Raw genomic sequence first — 16,009 nt, forward strand, 5'->3', positions numbered from 1 at the left:
AAAAAAAACATTCAGCAAATGACTAAATTAACATAATACAAAACCAAGAACCCAATTCACAAACTGTACAAAATAAAAAGAAATGGTGACCAAACTGTAATAAATAAATAAAACAGCAGCTAAACTAAAATGAACAAAATAATAAAAACGGTGATCCAAATAAAATGATAGAAAACAAATGAGCCAAAATTGAAACAAATAAAAGAATAGTTGGTGGCTATTCTGTACAAATGCACTTAAATTTAGGGGGCCTAATTTACAAATAGTCCAATAAGTAATAACACATGTACAAAAACGGTAAATGACAGAAATGATCCATCCCTTGGACTGGAATGCAAAACACGGAAACAACTAGGGGGACCTAAAATGAAATTAGCTCTTAAAGTCCTACTATAAAACCCATCATTTACTCATTTTTTCATTTTAAGCCTAAAACAGAAAAAAAGAAACACTCTCTCTCAACTCTCCCTTTCCCTCGGGCGAGAACTCTCACCGGAAGCCAGCGCCACCAACCCGTCCGTCGCTCCGGCCACCACACGCGGTGGTCGGAGCCCTTAAACTGAACCCAAAACGCTCGGCTCTCTCCGATCTATCCTCTCAAACTGAACCTCACACCAAAAACCCCATAAATAACCTTGGATCTAACCCGAAAAGAGCTCGACCTTTCGCATGCCCCCTACTACGGCGTGACCCCTCCCTTTCTCAGGTAATTTCTAGATTCCTCTCTATTTACTTATTTTCGTTATTTTTTGGTTTAACTGGGTTGATTAGAGTTAAAAAAAAACTTATTTATTTTTATACGTATTATCTCGAATATTTATATATTATGCTAAAAAAAAGGAAAAAAAAGTTATGTTCGAAATGCTAGATCTGGACTTTTAGAAAAAGTTATCACAATAAAAAAACGTATGTAATATGCTCTATATTCGAACTAAGAAAATATAATAACTACTGGATTTGAAGTGAATAGATCAGAGAAAAAATGAATTCGAATAATGATGAAACTAAATAAAAAAGTAAGTAATTGATACACACTGAAGTCTGGTATTGCTTGAAAAATGGAGTTTACAGTGTTGTTTGCCAGGATTTCCGAATTCTCCTTTCATTCTTTTTTCATTCGGGTTATAACCATTTACACTGAAACAGTTATGGATATGTGCTTCACGTGGGGCATAGTGGTGGCATAGGATATTGGATATAAAATGGTAGTGGCATGTGATGTTGAATAAAATATGGTGGAATTATGGGAATGGTGGACGTGTTGGAGAAATAAATGGGATAGTGGAAGCTTGGTGGAGGATGGGCATGAGATATAGTAGAGCATAGGCTGAAATAAAAAATGGGGTGCTCACAGCTACCCCACTTTGCTCATTGTTGTGAAACGGGAATGAAGCAAAGATAAAAGAGCACCAATTTTTTTTATCTTGGTCTCTTCTTGTCACCCTGCGAACTCTTCACTGGGAATGCCAATTCTTCTTCTTCTATGAAATCATCGAGTCCTTGCTACAAATGATGTCATCTTGCTTCGTTCTCTCAGTCGAGTCTTCATCTTCAGTTCTTCAAGTCGCGGGTTCTTCTGGAAATGTTGATCCAAGGTTGAACAAGTGCTTCAATTTGAATTATCTACTGGCAATGTTGGTTCCTCGAGTGAGGCGTGCTGATTCAACTCCATTTGTGATGAACCGAGTATCGAAAATGTAGAAAACACCCTGCCCGAAGGTCTTATGGATGACCCGAAGGACTTACAAATCAAGAAACCCCCGAAGGCTTAGTTTAAAAATCTCATTTGAAAATATCATGCACTGAAGGTCTTATGGATGGCCCGAAAGACTTACGCATCATGCACTGAAGGTCTTATGGATGACCCGAATGACATACGCATCATGCTCGAAAGACTTACTGATGGCCTGAAGGACTTACAAATCAAGAAACCCCTGAAGGCTTAGTTTCTAAAATCTCATTTGAAAACATCCTGCACTGAAGGTCTTATGGTTGGCCTGAAGGACTTACGCATCATGCTCGAAAGACTTACTGATGGCCCGGAGGACTTACAAATCAAGAAATCCCCGAAGGCTTAGTTTCTAAAATCTCATTTGAAAACATCCTGCACTGAAGGTCTTATGGATGGCCCGAAGGACTTACAAATCAAGAAACCCCCGAATGCTTAGTTTCTTAAATCTCATTTGAAAACATCCTACACTGAAGGTCTTATGGATGGCCCGAAGGACTTACAAATCAAGAAATCCCCGAAGGCTTAGTTTCTTAAAATTTCATTTGAAAACATCCTGCACTGAAGGTCTTATGGATGGCCCGAAGGACTTACAAATCAAGAAACCCCTGAAGGCTTAGTTTCTAAAATCTCATTGAAAAATCTTGCACTGAAGGTTTAGATGGCACGAAGGACTTACAAATCAAGAAACCCCCGAAGGTTTAGTTTCTTAAATCTCATTTGAAAACATCCTGCACTGAAGGTCTTATGGATGACTCGAAGGACTTACAAATCAAGAAACCTCCGAAGGCCACAATCAAGAAACCCCGAGGTTTAGTTTCTTAAATCTCATTTGAAAACATCCTGCACTGAAGGTCTTATGGATGACTCGAGGACTTACAATCAAGAAACCTCCGAAGGCCTAGTTTTATGGATGGCCCGAAGGACTTACAAATCAGAAACCCCCCGAAGGCTTAGTTTCTTAAATCTCATTTGAAAACATCCTACACTGAAAGTCTTATGGATGGCCCGAAGGACTTACAAATCAAGAAACCCCCGAAGGCTTAGTTTTTTAAATCTCATTTGAAAACATCCTGAACTGAAGGTCTTATAGATGGCCCGAAGAACTTACAAATCAAGAAACCCCCGAAGGCTTAGTTTCTTAAATCTCATTTGAAAACGTCCTGCACTGAAGGTCTTATGGATGGCCCGAAGGACTTACAAATCAAGAAACCCCCGAAGGCTTAGTTTCTTAAAATTCATTTGAAAACATCCTGCACTGAAGGTCTAATAGATGGCCCGAAGGACTTACAAATCAAGAAACCCCCGAAGGCTTAGTTTCTAAAATCTCATTTGAAAACATCCTGCACTGAAGGTCTTATGGATGGCCCGAAGGTCTTACGCATCATGCTCGAAAGACTAACTGATGGCCCGGAGGACTTACAAATCAAGAAACCCCCGATGGCTTAGTTTCTAAAATCTCATTTGAAAACATCCTATACTAAAGGTCTTATGGATGGCCCGAATGACTTACAAATCAAGAAACCCCCGAAGGCATAATTTCTTAAATCTCATTTGAAAACATCCTGCACTGAAGGTCTTATGGGTGGCCCGAAGGACTTACAAATCAAGAAACCCCCGAAGGCTTAGTTTCTTAAAATTTCATTTGAAAACATCATGCACTGAAAGTGTTATGGATGGCCCAAAGGACTTACAAAACAAGAAACTCCTGAAGGCTTAGTTTCTTAAATCTCATTTGAAAACATCCTACATTGAAGTTCTTATGGATGGCTCGAAGGACTTACAAATAAAGAAACCCCGAAGGCTTAGTTTCTTAAATCTCATTTGAAAATATCTTGCACTAAAGGTCTTATGGATGGCCCGAAGGACTTACAAATTAAGAAAGCTCCGAAGGCTTAGTTTTTTAAATCTCATTTGAAAACATCCTGCACTGAAATTGAAAACATCTTGCACTGAAGGTCTCATGGATGGCCTGAAGGACTTACAAATCAAGAAACCCCCGAAGGCTTAGTTTCTTAAAATTTCATTTGAAAACATCCTTCACTGAAAGTCTTATGGATGCCCGAAGGACTTACAAATCAATAAACCCCCGAAGGCTTAGTTTCATAAATCTCATTTGAAAACATCCTGCACTGAAGGTCTTATGGATGGCCTGAAGGACTTACAAATCATGCTCGAAAGACTTACTGATAGCCCCGGAGGACTTACAAATCAAGAAATCCCCGAAGGCTTAGTTTCTAAAATCTCATTTGAAAACATCCTGCACTGAAGGTCTTATGGATGGCCCGAAGGACTTACAAATCAAGAAACCCTCGAAAGCTTAGTTTCTTAAAATTTCATTTGAAAACATCCTGCACGGAAGGTCTTATGGATGACCCGAATAACTTACAAATTAAGAAACCCCCGAAGGCTTAGTTTCTTAATTCTCATTTGAAAATATCCTGCACTGAAGGTCTTATGGATTGCCCGAAGGACTTACAAATCATGCTCGAAAGACTTACTGATGGCTCGGAGAACTTACAAATCAAGAAACCCTTGAAGGCTTAGTTTGTAAAATCTCATTTGAAAACATACTGCACTGAAGGTCTTATGGATGGCCCGAACGACTTACACATTATGCTCGAAAGACTTATTGATGGCCCAGAGGACTTACAAATCAAGAAACCCCCGAAGGCTTAGTTTCTAAATTATCATTTGAAAACATCCTGCACTGAAGGTCTTATGGATTGCCCAGAGGACTTACGCATCATGCTCGAAAGACTTACTGATGGCCCGGAGGACTTACAAATCAAGAAACCCCCGAAGGCTTTGTTTCTAAAATCTCATTTGAAAACATCATGCACTGAAGGTCTTATGGATGGCCCGAAGGACTTATGCATCATGCTCCAAAGACTTACTGATGGCCCAAAACACTTACAAATCAAGAAACCCCCGAAGGATTAGTTTCTAAAATCTCATTTTAAAGCATCCTGCACTGAAGGTCTTATGGATGGCCCGAAGGTCTTACCCATCATGCTCGAAAGACTTACTGATGGCCCGGAGGACTAAAAAATCAAGAAACCCCCGAAGGCTTAGTTTCTAAAATATCATTTGAAAATATCCTGCACGGAAGGTCTTATGGATGGTCCGAAGGACTTACAAATCAAGAAACCCCCGAATGCTTAGTTTCTAAAATCTCATATGAAAACATCATGCGCTGAAGGTCTTATGGATGGCCCGAAGGACATACGCATCATGCTCGAAAGACTTACTGGTGGCCTGGAGGACTTACAAATCAAGAAACCCCCGAAGGCTTAGTTTCTAAAATGTATTTTGAAAACATCCTGCACTGAAGGTCTTATGGATGTCCCGGAGGACTTACGCATCATGCTCGAAAGACTTACTGATGGCCCGGTCCCGGAGGACTTACGCATCATGCTCGAAAGACTTACTGATGGCCCGGAGGACTTACAAATCAAGAAACCCTCGAAGGCTTAGTTTCTAAAATCTCATTTGAAAACATCCTGCACTGAAGGTCTTATGGATGGCCCGAAGGTCTTACCCATCATGCTCGAAAGACTTACTGATGGCCCGGAGGACTTACAAATCAAGAAACCCCCGAAGACTTAGTTTCTAAAATCTCATTTGAAAACATCCTGCACTGAAGCTCTTATGGATGGTCCGGAGGACTTACACATTATGCTCGAAAGACTTACTGATGGCCCGGAGGACTTACAAATCAAGAAACCCCCGAAGGCTTAGTTTCTAAAATCTCATTTGAAAACATTCTGCACTGAAGTTCTTATGGATGGCCCGAAGGACTTATGCATCATGCTCGAAAGACTTACTGATGGCCCAGAGGACTTACAAATCAAGAAATCTCCGAAGGCTTAGTTTCTAAAATCTCATTTGAAAACATCATGCACTGAAGGTCTTATGGATGATCCGGAGGACTTACGCATCATACTCGAAAGACTTACTGATGGCCCAGAGGACTTACAAATCAAGAAACCCCCGAAGGCTTAGTTTCTAAAATCTCATTTGAAAGCATCCTGCACTGAAGGTCTTATGGATGGCTCGAAGGTCTTACGCATCATGCTCGAAACACTTACTAAGGGCCCAGAGGACTTACAAATCAAAATACCCTCGAAGGCTTAGTTTCTAAAATCTCATTTGAAAACATCCTGCACTAAAGCTCTTATGGATGGCCCGGAAGACTTACGTATCATGATCGAAAGACTTACTGATGGCCCGGAGGACTTACAAATCAAGAAACCCCCGAAGGCTTAGTTTCTAAAATCTCATTTGAAAACATCCTGCACTGAAGGTCTTATGGATGGCCCGAATGAGACTTACTGATGGCCCAGTGGACTTACAAATCAAGAAACCTCCGAAGGCTTAGTTTCTAAAATCTCATTTCAAAACATCCTGCTCTGATGGTCTTATGGATGGCCCGGAGGACTTATGCATCATGCTCAAAAGACTTACTGATGGCCCGAAGGACTTACAAATGAAGAAACCCCCGAAGGCTTAGTTTCTAAAATCTCATTTGAAAGAATCCTGCACTGAAGGTCTTATGGATGGCCTGAAGGTCTTACGTATCATGCTCGAAAGACTTACTGATGGCCCGAAGGACTTACAAATCAAGAAACCCCCGAAGGCTTAGTTTCTAAAATCTCATTTGAAAACATCTTGCACTGAAGGTCTTATGGATGGCCCGATGGACTTACAAATCTAGAAACCCACGAAGGATTAGTTTATTAAATCTCATTTGAAAACATCCTGCACTGAAGGTCTTATGGATGGCCCGATGGACTTACAAATCAAGAAACCCTCGAAGGCTTAGTTTCTTAAAATTTTATTTGAAAACATCCTGCACTGAAGGTCTTATGGAAGCCCGAAGACTTACAAATCAAGAAACCCCCGAAGGCTTAGTTTCTAAATCTCATTTGAAAACATCCTGCACTGAAAATCTTATGGATGGCCGAAGGACTTACAATCAGAACCCCCGAAGGCTTAGTTTCTAAAATTCATCTGAAAACATCCTGCACTGAAGGTCTTATGGATGGCCCGAAGGACTTACAAATCAAGAAACCCCCGAAGGCTTAGTTTCTTAAATCTCATTTGAAAACATCTTGCAGTGAAGGTCTTATGGATGGCTTGAAGGACTTACAAGTCAAGAAACCCCCGAAGGCTTAGTTTCTTAATTCTCATTTGAAAATATCCTGCACTGAAGGTCTTATAGATGGCTCGAAGGGCTTACAAATCAAAAAACCCCTGAAGGCTTAGTTTTTTAAATCTCATTTGAAAATATCCTGCACTGAAGGTCTTATGGATGGCTCGAAGAACTTACAAATCAAGAAACCCCCGAAGGCTTAGTTTCTTAAATCTCATTTGAAAACATCATGCACTGAAGGTCTTATGGATGGGCCGAAGGACTTACAAATCAAGAAACCCCCGAAGGCTTAGTTTCTTAAAATTTTATTTGAAAACATCCTGCACTGAAGGTCTTATAGATGGCCCGAAGGACTTACAAATCAAGAAACCCCCGAAGGCTTAGTTTCTAAAATCTCATTTGAAAACATCCTGCACTGAAGGTCTTATGGATGGGCCCGGGCTTACGCATCATGCTCGAAAACTTACTGATGGCCCGGAGACTTACAAATCAAGAAACCCCCGAAGGCTTAGTTTCTAAAATCTCATTTGAAAGTATCCTGCACTGAAGGTCTTGTGGATGGCCCGAAGGTCTTACACATCATGCTCGAAAGACTAACTGATGGACCGGAGGACTTGCAAATCAAGAAACCCCCGAAGGCTTAGTTTATAAAATCTCATTTGAAAACATCCTGCACTGAAGGTCTTATGGATGGCCCGAAGGACTTACAATTCAAGAAACCCCCGAAGGCTTAGTTTCTAAAATCTCATTTGAAAACATCTTGCACTGAAGGTCTTATGGATTGCCCAAAGGACTTACAAATCTAGAAACCCACGAAGGATTAGTTTCTTAAATCTCATTTGAAAACATCCTGCACTGAAGGTCTTATGGATGGCCCGATGGACTTACAAATCAAGAAACCCTCGAAGGCTTAGTTTCTTAAAATTTTATTTGAAAACATCCTGCACTGAAGGTCTTATGGATGGCCCGAAGGACGTACAAATCAAGAAACCCCGGAAGACTTAGTTTTCTTAAATCTCATTTGAAAACATCCTGCACTGAAAGTCTTATGGATGGCCCGAAGGACTTACAAATCAAGAAACCCCCGACGGCTTAGTTTCTTAAAATTTCATTTGAAAACATCCTGCACTGAAGGTCTTATGGATGGCCCGAAGGACTTACGAATCAAGAAACCCCCGAAGGCTTAGTTTCTTAAATCTCATTTGAAAACATCTTGCAGTGAAGGTCTTATGGATGGCTTGAAGGACTTACAAGTCAAGAAACCCCTGAAGGCTTAGTTTCTTAATTCTCATTTGAAAATATCCTGCACTGAAGGTCTTATAGATGGCTCGAAGGGCTTAGAAATCAAAAAACCCCTGAAGGCTTAGTTTTTTAAATCTCATTTGAAAATATCCTGCACTGAAGGTCTTATGGATGGCTCAAAGAACTTACAAATCAAGAAACCCCCGAAGGCTTAGTTTCTTAAATCTCATTTGAAAACATCATGCACTGAAGGTCTTATGGATGGCCCGAAGGACTTACAAATCAAGAAACCCCCGAAGGCTTAGTTTCTTAAATCTCATTTGAAAACATCCTGCACTGAAGGTCTCATGGATGGCCTGAAGGACTTACAAATCAAGAAATCCCCCAAGGCTTAGTTTCTTAAAATTTCATTTGAAAACGTCCTCCACTGAAAGTCTTATGGATGGCCCGAAGGACTTACAAATCAATAAACCCTCGAAGGCTTAGTTTCTTAAATCTCATTTGAAAACATCCTGCATTGAAGGTCTTATGGATGGCCCGGAGGACTTACGCATCATGCTCGAAAGACTTACTGATGGCCCGGAGGACATACAAATCAAGAAACCCCCGAAGGCTTAGTTTCTAATATCTTATGGATGGCCTGAAGGTCTTACGCATCATGCTCGAAAGACTTACTGATGGCCCGGAGGACTTATAAATCAAGAAACCCACGAAGGCTTAGTTTCTTAAATCTCATTTGAAAACATCCTGCACTGAAGGTCTTATGGATGGCCCGAAGGACTTACAAATCAAGAAACCCCCGAAGGCTTAGTTTCTTAAAATTTAATTTAAAAAATCCTGCACTGAAGGTCTTATGGATGGCCCGAAGGACTTACAAATCAAGAAACCCTCGAAGACTTAGTTTTCTTAAATCTCATTTGAAAACTTCCTGCACTGAAAGTCTTATGGATGGCCCGAAGGACTTACAAATCAAGAAACCCCCGAAGGCTTAGTTTCTTAAAATTTCATTTGAAAACATCCTGCACTAAAGGTTTTATGGATGACCCGAAGGACTTACAAATCAAGAAACCCCCGAAGGCTTAGTTTCTTAAATCTCATTTGAAAACATCTTGCACTGAAGGTCTTATGGATGGCCAGAAGGACTTACAAGTCAAGAAACCTCTGAAGGCTTAGTTTCTTAAATCGCATTTGAAAATATCCTGCACTGAAGGTCTTATGGATGGCTCGAAGGGCCTACAAATCAAGAAACCCCTGAAGGCTTAGTTTTTTAAATCTCATTTGAAAACATCCTACACTGAAGGTCTTATGGATGGCCGAAGAACTTACAAAACAAGAAACCCCCGATGGCTTAGTTTCTTAAATCTCATTTGAAAACATCCTGCACTGAAGGTCTTATGGATGGCCCGAAGGACTTACAAATCAAGATACCCCCGAAGGCTTAGTTTCTTAAAATTTCATTTGAAAACATCCTGCACTGAAGGTCTTATAGATGGCCCGAAGGACTTACAAATCAAGAAACCCCCGAAGGCTTAGTTTCTAAAATCTCATTTGAAAACATCCTGTACTGAAGGTCTTATGGATGTCCCGGAGGACTTACGCATCATGCTCGAAAGACTTACTGATGGCCCGGAGGACTTACAAATCCAGAAACCCCCGAAGGCTTAGTTTCTAAAATCTCATTTGAAAGCATCCTGTACTGAAGGTCTTTTGGATGGCCCGAAGGTCTTACGCATCATGCTCGAAGACTAACTGATGGCTCGGAGGACTTACAAATCAAGAAACCCCCGAAAGGTTAGTTTTTAAAATCTCATTTGAAAACATCATGCACTGAAGGTCTTATGGATATCCCGAAGGACTTACAAATCAAGAAACCCCCGACGTCTTAGTTTCTTAAATATCATTTGAAAACATCCTGTACTGAAGGTCTTACGGATGGCCCGAATGACTTACAAATCAAGAAACCCCCGAAGGCTTAGTTTTTTAAAATTTCATTGGAAAACATCCTGCACTGAAGGTCTTATGGATGGCCCGAAGGACTTACAAATCAAGAAACCCCCGAAGGCTTAGTTTCTTAAATCTCATTTGAAAACATCCTGCACTGAAAGTCTTATGGATGACCTGAAGGTCTTACAAATCAAGAAACCACCGAAGGCTTAGTTTCTTAAAATTTCATTTTAAAACATCATGCACTGAAGGTCTTATGGATTGCCCGAAGGACTTACAAATCAAGGAACCCCCGAAGGATTAGTTTCTTAAATCTCTTTTGAAAACATCCTGCACAGAAGGTCTTATGGATGGCTCGAAGGACTTACAAATAAAGAAACCTCGAAGGCTTAGTTTCTTAAATCTCATTTGAAAATATCTTGTACTGAAGGTCTTATGGATGGCCCGAAGGACTTACAAATCAAGAAAGCCCCGAAGGCTTAGTTTTTTAAATCTCATTTGAAAATATCCTGCACTGAAGGTCTTATGGATGGCCCGAAGGACTTATAAATCAAGAAACCCCCGAAGGCTTAGTTTCTTAAATCTCATTTGAAAACATCCTGCACTTAAGGTCTTATGGATGGCCCGAAGGACTTACAAATGAAGAAACCCCTGAAATCTTAGTTTCTTAAAATTTCATTTGAAAATATCCTGCACGGAAGGTGTTATGGATGACCCAAGGACTTACATATTAAGAAACCCCCGAAGGCTTAGTTTCTTAAATCTCATTTGAAAACATCCTGCACTGAAGGTCTTATGGATTGCCCGAAGGACTTACAAATCATGCTCGAAAGACTTACTGATGGCCCGGAGGACTTACAAATCAAGAAACCCCTGGAGGCTTAGTTTCTAAAATCTCATTTGAAAACATCCTGCACTGAAGGTCTTATGGATGGCCCGAAGGACTTACACATCATGCTCGAAAGACTTATTGATGGCCCAGAGGACTTGCAAATCAAGAAACACCCGAAGACTAAGTTTCTAAAATCTCATTTGAAAACATCTTACACTGAAGGTCTTATGGATGACCCGGAGGACTTACGCATCATGCTCGAAAGACTTATTGATGGCCCGGAGGACTTACAAATCAAGAAACCCCCGAAGGCTTAGTTTCTAAAATCTCATTTGAAAACATTATGCACTGAAGGTCTTATGGATGGCCCGAAGGACTTACACATCATGCTCGAAAGGCTTACTGATGGCCCGAAGGACTTACAAATCAAGAAACCTCCGAAGGCTTAGTTTCTAAAATCTCATTCGAAAGAATCCTACACTGAAGGTCTTATGGATGGCCCGAAGGACTTACCCATCATGCTCGAAAGACTTACTGATGGCCCAGAGGACTTACAAATCAAGAAACCCCCGAAGGCTTAGTTTCTTAAATCTCATTTGAAAACATCCTGCACTGAAAGTCTTATGGATGACCTGAAGGTCTTACAAATCAAGAAACCACCGAAGGCTTAGTTTCTTAAAATTTCATTTTAAAACATCATGCACTGAAGGTCTTATGGATTGCCCGAAGGACTTACAAATCAAGAAACCCCGAAGGATTAGTTCTTAAATCTCTTTTGAAAACTCCTGCCAAAGGTCTTATGGATGCTCGAAGGACTTACAAATAAAGAAACCTCGAAGGCTTAGTTTCTTAAATCTCATTTGAAAATCTCTTGTACTGAAGGTCTTTGATGGCCCGAAGGACTTACAAATCAAAAACCCCGAAGGATTAGTTTTTAAATCTCATTTGAAAATATCCTGCCTGAAGGTCTTATGGATGGCCCGAAGGACTTATAAATCAAGAAACCCCCGAAGGCTTAGTTTCTTAAATCTCATTTGAAAACATCCTGCACTGAAGGTCTTATGGATGGCCCGAAGGACTTACAAATGAAGAAACCCCTGAAATCTTAGTTTCTTAAATTTCATTTGAAAATATCCTGCACAGGAAGGTGTGTGGATACCCGAAGGACTTACATATTAAGAAACCCCGAAGGCTTAGTTTTTTAAATCTCATTTGAAACATCCTGCCTGAAGGTCTATGGATTGCCCGAAAGGACTACAAATCATGCTCGAAAGACTTACTGATGGCCCGGAGGACTTACAAATCAAGAAACCCCTGAGGCTTAGTTTCTAAAATCTCATTTGAAAACATCCTGCACTGAAGGTCTTATGGATGGCCCGAAGGACTTACACATCATGCTCGAAAGACTTATTGATGGCCCAGAGGACTTGCAAATCAAAAACACCGAAGACTAAGTTTCTAAAATCTCATTTGAAAACATCTTACACTGAAGGTCTTATGGATGGCCCGGAGGACTTACGCATCATGCTCGAAAGACTTATGATGGCCCGGGGACTTACAAATCAAGAAACCCCCGAAGGCTTAGTTTTCTAAAATCTCATTTGAAAACATTATGCACTGAAGGTCTTATGGATGGCCCGAAGGACTTACACATCATGCTCGAAAGGCTTACTGATGGCCCGAAGGACTTACAAATCAAGAAACCTCCGAAGGCTTAGTTTCTAAAATCTCATTCGAAAGAATCCTACACTGAAGGTCTTATGGATGGCCCGAAGGACTTACCCATCATGCTCGAAAGACTTACTGATGGCCCAGAGGACTTACAAATCAAGAAACCCCCGAAGGCTTAATTTATAAAATCTCATTTGAAAGCATCCTGCACTGATGGTCTTATGGATGGTCCTAAGGTCTTACCCATCATGCTCGAAAGACTTACTGATGGCCCGGAGGACTAACAAATCAAGAAACCCCCGAAGACTTAGTTTCTAAAATCTCATTTGAAAACATCCTGCACTGAAGGTCTTATGGATGGCCCGGAGGACTTACGCATCATGCTCAAAAGACTTAATGATGGCCCGGAGGACTTACAAATCAAGAAAACCCCGAAGGGTTAGTTTCTAAAATTTCATTTGAAAGAATCCTGCAATGAAGGTCTTATGGATGGCCAGAAGGTCTTACGTATCATGCTCGAAAGACTTACTGATGGCCCAGAGGACTTACAAATAAAGAAACCCCCGAAGGCTTAGTTTCTAAAATCTCATTTGAAAACATCCTGCACTGAAGGTGTTATGGATGGCCCGAAGGACTTAAAAATCTAGAAACCCACGAAGGCTTAGTTTCTTAAATCTCATTTGAAAACATCCTGTACTGAAGGACTTATGGATGTCCCGATGGACTTACAAATCAAAAAACCCTCGAAGGCTTAGTTTCTTAAAATTTTATTTGAAAACATCCTGCACTGAAGGTCTTATGGATGGCACGAAGGACTTACAAATCAAGAAACCCCCGAAGGCTTAGTTTTCTTAAATCTGATTTGAAAACATCCTGCACTGAAAGTCTTATGGATGGCCCGAAGGACTTACAAATCAAGAAACCCCCGAAGGCTTAGTTTTTTAAAATTTCATTTGAAAACATCCTGCACTGAAGGTCTTATGGATGACCCGAAGGACTTACAAATCAAGAAACCCCCGAAGGCTTAGTTTCTTAAATCTCATTTGAAAACATCTTGCAGTGAAGGTCTTATGGATGGCTTGAAGGACTTACAAGTCAAGAAACCCCCGAAGGCTTAGTTTCTTAATTCTCATTTGAAAATATCCTGCGCTGAAGGTCTTATGGATGACTCGAAGGGCTTACAAATCAAGAAACCCCTGAAGGCTTAGTTTTTTAAATCTCATTTGAAAACATCCTGCACTGAAGGTCTTACGGATGGCCCGAAGAACTTACAAATCAAGAAACCCCCGAAGGCTTAGTTTCTTAAATCTCATTTGAAAACATCCTGCACTGAAGGTCTTATGGATGCCCCGAAGGACTTACAAATCAAGAAAGCCCCGAAGGCTTAGTTTCTTAAAATTTCATTTGAAAACATCCTGCACTGAAGGTCTTATAGATGGCCCGAAGGACTTACAAATCAAGAAACCCCCGAAGGCTTAGTTTCTAAAATCTCATTTGAAAACATCCTGCACTGAAGGTCTTATGGATGGCCCGGAGGACTTACAAATCAAGAAACCCCCGAAGGCTTAGTTTCTAAAATCTCATTTGAAAGCATCCTGCACTGAAGGTCTTGTGGATGGCCCGAAGGTCTTACGCATCATGCTCGAAAGACTAACTGATGACCCGAAGGACTTACAAATCAAGAAAGCCCCGAAGGCTTAGTTTCTAAAATCTCATTTGAAAACATCCTGCACTGAAGGTCTTATGGATGGCCCGAAGGACTTAAAATTCAAGAAACCCCCTAAGGCTTAGTTTCTTAAATCTCATTTGAAAACATCCTGCACTGAAGGTCTTATGGATGGCCCGAAGGACTTACAAATCAAGAAAGCCCCGAAGGCTTAGTTTTTTAAATCTCATTTGAAAACATCCTGCACTGAAGGTCTTATGGATGGCCCGAAGGACTTACAAATCAAGAAACCTCCGAAGGCTTAGTTTCTTAAATCTCATTTGAAAACATCCTGCACTGAAGGTCTCATGGATGGCCTGAATGACTTACAAATCAAGAAACCCCCGAAGGCTTAGTTTCTTAAAATTTCATTTGAAATCATCCTCCACTGAAAGTCTTATGGATGACCCGAAGGACTTACAAATCAATAAACCCCCGAAGGCTTAGTTTCTTAAATCTCATTTGAAAACATCCTGCACTGAAGGTCTTATGGATGGCCCGAAGGACTTACAAATCAAGAAACCCCCGAAGGCTTAGTTTCTTAAAATTTCATTTAAAAAATCCTGCACTGAAGGTCTTATGGATGGCCCGAAGGACTTACAAATCAAGAAACCCTCGAAGACTTAGTTTTCTTAAATCTCATTTGAAAACTTCCTGCACTGAAAGTCTTATGGATGGCCCGAAGGACTTACAAATCAAGAAACCCCTGAAGGCTTAGTTTCTTAAAATTTCATTTGAAAACATCATGCACTGAAGGTCTTATGGATGGCCCGAAGGACTTACAAATCAAGAAACCCCCGAAGGATTAGTTTCTTAAATCTCATTTGAAAACATCCTGCACTGAAGGTCTTATTAATGGCTCGAAGGACTTACAAATAAAGAAACCTCGAAGGCTTAGTTTCTTAAATCTCATTTGAAAATATCTTGCACTGAAGGTCTTATGGATGGCCCGAAGGACTTACAAATCAAGAAAGCCCCGAAGGCTTAGTTTTTTAAATCTCATTTGAAAACATCCTGCACTGAAGGTCTTATGGGTGGCCCGAAGGACTTACAAATCAAGAAACCCCCGAAGGCTTAGTTTCTTAAATCTCATTTGAAAACATCCTGCACTGAAGGTCTTATGGATGGCCCGAAGGACTTACAAATGAAGAAACGCCCGAAATCTTAGTTTCATAAAATTTCATTTGAAAATATCCTGCACGGAAGGTGTTATGGATGACCCGAAGGACTTACAAATCAAGAAACCCCCGAAGGCTTAGTTTCTTAAATCTCATTTGAAAACATCCTGCACTGAAGGTCTTATGGATTGCCCGAAGGACTTACAAATCATGATCGAAAGACTTACTGATGGCCCGGAGGACTTACAAATCAAGAAACCCCTCAAGGCTTAGTTTCTAAAATCTCATTTGAAAACATCCTGCACTGAAGGTCATACGGATGGCCCGGAGGACTTACGTATCATGCTCGAAAGATTTACTAATGGCCCGAAGGACTTACAAATCAAGAAACCCCCGAAGGCTTAGTTTCTAAAATCTCATTTGAAAGCATCCTGCACTGAAGGTCTTATGGATGGCCCGAAGGTCTTACGCATCATGCTCGAAAGACTAACTGATGGCCCGGAGGACTTACAAATCAAGAAATTCCCGAAGGGTTAGTTTCTAAAATCACATTTGAAAACATCTTTCATTGAAGGTCTTATGGATGGCCCGAAGGACTTACAAATCAAGAAAC

This window comes from Hibiscus syriacus, unplaced genomic scaffold (genome assembly GCF_006381635.1).
Source record: "Hibiscus syriacus cultivar Baekdansim isolate YM2019G1 unplaced genomic scaffold, ASM638163v2 tig00014728_pilon, whole genome shotgun sequence".
NCBI classification, from domain to species: Eukaryota; Viridiplantae; Streptophyta; class Magnoliopsida; order Malvales; family Malvaceae; genus Hibiscus; species Hibiscus syriacus.